Source organism: Eschscholzia californica, unplaced genomic scaffold (assembly GCF_041429995.1).
Source record: "Eschscholzia californica isolate CP2 unplaced genomic scaffold, dmEscCali1.0.p SCAF_2, whole genome shotgun sequence".
Taxonomy (NCBI): domain Eukaryota; kingdom Viridiplantae; phylum Streptophyta; class Magnoliopsida; order Ranunculales; family Papaveraceae; genus Eschscholzia; species Eschscholzia californica.
Genome location: NW_028238309.1, coordinates 19,065,043 through 19,070,288, shown reverse-complemented (window position 1 = coordinate 19,070,288; position 5,246 = coordinate 19,065,043). Strand labels below are relative to the sequence as shown.

Here is a 5,246-nt window from a genome sequence, read left to right as displayed (position 1 = left end):
ATATGAAGGAAAACTCAACACATGAAAAAGACGGACTAAAATTCTGTGGACGACTGATCTCAAAGAAGGAAACAACCACTAATATAGGATGGGGAAGCTAACCAACTCTTCTCACCAGATCTACTATCTAACAATGCTTCCTAGAGGTAGATAGACACTAATGAGGATCTGACTAGAACTCCTGAGAACTCGACGTCTTCAAATCTTCAAGAACTTCTTTAAGGGGAAAACACTCAAAGTTCAAGTGTTGTGGAGAAGTAGGAGCTGTCTAGCTTTTTAGGGGAATCTGACAAACCTGTCTATTGTCCAGATTTTGTTTAGGTTGCTTGGTGGAGTCAGACTGTTTGTGTTTGCTTTCCTATAGGTTCCTCGTAGTGATTCTTTGGTTCGAATATCCTTGGTCGTTGGGCTCTAGTGTATGCCCAATAGATATCGTGATAAGAGAGGTCGTTTCATCAGTAGAGAAGCACATTTAAGTAATCTTTTAGCGAGTCTCTCTTTGAGTGACACTATGGGTGAGAATCTAAACCAAGCCAGGGATGGAAATCAGCCTATGACACTCAGGGATTACATGAATCCCACTAGAACGTGTCAACCGTCATGCATACAGTTACCCCAATGCACGACTCAATTCGAGTTGAAACCGAGCACTATTCAAATGCTCCCTGTTTTCCGTGGGGTTGAGAACTAGAATCCCTACTACCATGTTAGGGATTTCGAAGAAATCTGTGGGACTATGAATTTCCCCAATATGCCTGACGAAATATTGAGACTTAGGTTGTTCCCTTTCTCACTGAAGGAGAAAGCAAAATCTTGGTTGTATGCCTTACAACCCCATTCCATTACTACATGGGAAGAATTGAGCAGTGCATTCCTTCTGAAATTCTTCCCGAAACACAAAACTACCTCTTTAAGGCAAAGTCTTAACAGTTTTGTGCAGCAAGAAGACGAATCTCTCTATAAATATCTTGAGAGATTTAAAGAAATCTTACTACAGTGTCCACACCAAGGTTTTGAAAAAATCAGATTAGTCCAGATTCTCTATGACGGACTAAATTACCCAACTACATCCATGGTAGAATCATTCTGTGGTGGCGGTTTTACTCATAAATCTGCCGATGATTGCATGGCTTTTCTAGAAGATCTAGCTGAGAAATCCCAGCAATGGGAAACTTCTAGAGGACCTCCTACTAGGGCTAATCCTACTCCGAATAAAGCTGGCATCTATAGAGTTGATGAGTCAGATCTTAAACTCGCCGCCATGACGAGAAGGATAGAAGCCCTAGAACTTGGTCAGCCTAAAGCATTCAGGGAGGATCCCACTCAAGTCATGAGTGTTGGAAATGAATCCATCTCTTATCCGTGCTCGGTCTGTGGAGACCCATCTCATACTGGAAATAAGTGTACCCTATTTTTTGTTCCTGACGAGAAAGAGCATGCTAATGCTCTTTATCTAAACTCTAGGCAAGATAACCGTCAGAAATATGATCCTTATTCGAACACTTATAATCCAGGTTGGAGAAATCACCCCAATTTTTCTTGGTCAAAGGGTCAGGGTCAGGGCCAGATTAGTAGTTCAATGAACCCTCTTGGGTTTAATGCTCCTAGGAATCCTTATGTTTAAAACCAGGGTCAATCTAGTACCCAATATCCTTCTCAGAACAAAGAGTCTTTAGAGGAAACCATGAAGCAGCTAGCTAAGGCCCAAATGGAGTTTGCACAACAGACCAACCAGACTATATCTAGTCTGAGAACCGAGATAGGTCAACTTACAGAAGCCCTTAGGCAGAGAGAACAGGGTATATTTCCTAGTCAACCAGAGCCAAACCCGAAGGGTAAAATGGACCAGGCCAATGCAATAACCACCCTTAGAAGTGGTAGGGCAATTGACAATAAGGTAAGAGTTCCCGAAGATAATGAACAAAACTCTGAACCACCAACCTTACCAACTAGTATCCCTAGTAAAGAGCCTGTGACGGCTCCTGAGTCTGAAAACCTACCCATTGTGCCTGAGCCATATGTTCCTAGAGCCCCTTATCCTCAGCGTCTGGTAGAACCTAAGAAGAAGTCTCAATTTGAGGAGATAATGGAAATGTTCAAACAGGTTAGTATTAACATTCCATTATTAGATGCCATTAAACAGATCCCGTCTTACGCTAAATTCCTTAAAGACATATGTACTCAAAAGCGTAAGATGAACGTGCATAAGAAAGTCTTCTTGACTAATCAAGTGAGTTCTATTATCCAACAAACCCTTCCATCTAAGTACAAAGACCCAGGAAGTCCTACATTACCATGCACCATAGGAGAACATGAGATCGAACGAGCATTATTAGATCTAGGTGCTAGTGTTAACCTTCTTCCTTACTCGGTGTACTTACAGTTAGGTTTAGGAGAAATAAAACCCACTCCTATAGTTCTCCAGTTGGCGGATCGGTCTATTAGACGACCACGTGGAATTGTGGAAGATGTTTTAATAAAGGTCGGTGAATTCATCTTTCCTGTAGATTTCATCATCTTGGATACCGACCCTGTTCGTGATACCCAGAGTCAGATTCCAGTCATTTTAGGACGACCATTCTTAGCTACATCTGATGCTGTCATATATTGTAGGAGTGGTCTCTTAAAATTATCTTTTGGAAACATGACTGTAGAGATGAACATCTATAAAGCTGGACTTTTTCCAGATGATGTTGAGGATTTTACCGAGTTGAATCTGATAGATATGTTTGTTCAGGATTCTTTACCTGAAACTTTATCTGAGGATCCCTTAGAAACACTGTTGGCTCATTTTGGCTTAGACTTTGATGAGGAGGGAAGTATCAATGAGGTAAATGCTTTGCTGGATTCTACCCCATTACTGGATACTGATAAGTGGAAAGCGAAAGTGGAACCCCTTATTTTGTCAAAGCCAATTGACTCGCCAACTTTAGAGACAAATCAACTATCATCGACCAATAAGTTCAGTGGTCCATCTATCCCAGAGTTGTCTACATCCACAGACAAACCACCTTCCTTAGAATTGAAACCCTTGCCTGACAACTTAAAGTATTCGTTTCTAGGCCCATCTGAAACTCTACCTGTCATTATTGCTTCTGAGTTAGAAAAAGAACAGGAGAGTAGACTGTTAGATGTCCTTAGAAACCACAAAGAGGCCTTAGGGTGGTCAATATCAGATTTAAAGGGTATAAGTCCTTCTGTTTGCATGCACCATATCTATCTAGAGGAAGATGCTAAACCGTCAAGGGAAATGCAACGTAGACTTAACCCTCACATGAAGGAGGTAGTTAGAGCTGAAGTCCTGAAATTATTAGGTGCGGGTATCATATACCCTATTTCAGATAGTACTTGGGTCAGTCCTGTTCAAACTGTACCCAAGAAGTCAGGCATTACTGTAGTCAAGAACGAGTCAAATGAGTTAATACCCACCAGGATGACCACTGGGTGGCGTGTTTGTGTTGACTACAGGAAATTGAACACGGTCACGAGGAAAGACCATTTTCCTCTTCCTTTCATTGATCAGATGTTAGAGAGACTAGCTGGACATAGCTACTACTGTTTCTTAGATGGCTATTCTGGCTATAATCAGATTCCTATAGCCCCTGAAGATCAAGAGAAAACCACATTTACCTGTCCATTTGGAACTTATGCTTATCGTCGGATGCCTTTTGGGTTGTGTAATGCACCCGCCACTTTTCAAAGATGTATGATGAGCATATTTTCAGATATGGTAGAGAGGTTTCTCGAGGTCTTTATGGATGATTTTTCAGTCTTTGGCTCATCATTCGATCAATGTCTGCATCACCTCACACTCGTGTTGGTTCGATGCAAAGAGAAGAACTTAGTTCTTAATTGGGAGAAATGTCACTTTATGGTTCGCTCAGGAATAGTTTTAGGGCATGTCATTTCTGAAAAGGGCATTGAAGTAGATAAAGCAAAAGTTGAGTTGATAAAAAGCCTCCCAGTCCCTAAAACGGTCAAAGATATTCGATCGTTCTTAGGACATGCTGGATTTTATCGGCGGTTTATCAAAGATTTCAGCAAGATATCTAGACCTCTTTGTAATCTTTTGGCAAAAGAGAACAAATTTGTCTTTGACGGTCCTTGCTTAGAAGCCTTTGAAAAACTGAAACTTATGCTTACATCCGCCCCTATTGTTCAACCTCCCAACTGGAGTACTCCATTTGAGATCATGTGTGATGCATCTGATTATGCCATTGGAGTCGTGTTAGGTCAACGTGAGAATAAACTTCTTCATGTTATATACTATGCCAGTAAGACGTTGAATGATGCACAGCTAAACTACTCTACCACTGAAAAAGAGTTGTTAGCTGTAGTGTATGCCTTAGAGAAGTTCAGATCATATCTCGTTGGGTCTAAAGTCATTATATTCTCTGATCATGCTGCATTAAAATATCTCCTTTCTAAAAAGGATGCAAAACCTAGGCTGATTAGATGGATTCTACTGCTACAGGAATTTGACATAGAGATTCGGGACAAAAAGGGTTCCGAAAATTTAGTAGCAGACCACTTGTCTAGACTTGTAGTCGAGTCTGTCAAAGACAAGTTACCCATGAGAGAGAGCTTTCCTGATGAACAACTCTTTAGTGTCTCCCGATTACCTTGGTTTGCTGATATAGTGAACTATCTTGCTACTGGTCAAATACCCAAACACTAGACCAAGCAAGATCGTGATAAATTTTTATCCGAGGTGAAACGGTTCTTCTGGGATGACCCATACTTATTCAAGTATTGTCCCGATCAGATCATTAGGAGATGTGTTCCTGATGAGGAACAATTGAAAATCATCTCCTTTTGTCATGATCATGCATGTGGAGGGCATTTTAGTAGTAAAAAGACGGCTGCCAAAATTCTGCAATGTGGTTTTTACTGGCCGTCTATATTTAAGGATACCCATGCATATTGTTTGGCATGTGAACGATGCCAAAAGTTGGGAAGCATTTCACGTAGGAATATGATGCCCCTTAATCCTATTTTGGTAGTTGAGGTCTTCGATGTCTGGGGCATCGATTTCATGGGTCCCTTCCCAAATTCATTTGGAAATCTGTACATCCTAGTGGCAGTTGACTATGTGTCTAAGTGGATAGAGGCGGTTGCTTGCAAAACGAATGATCACAAAGTTGTGATCACTTTCTTGAAGGAAAACATACTTTCACGTTTTGGTACACCGCGGGCAATTATTAGTGACGGGGGCACACACTTTTGTAATAGGCAGTTTGAGCTTT

At 41.1% G+C, this 5,246-nt stretch overlaps 1 pseudogene; it reads left to right on the top strand.

Moving 5' to 3' along the window:
* The first annotated feature begins 430 nt into the window (after positions 1-430).
* LOC147556708 (uncharacterized) lies at positions 431-1,624 on the top strand (annotated as a pseudogene).
* Positions 1,625-5,246: the final 3,622 nt, after the last annotated feature.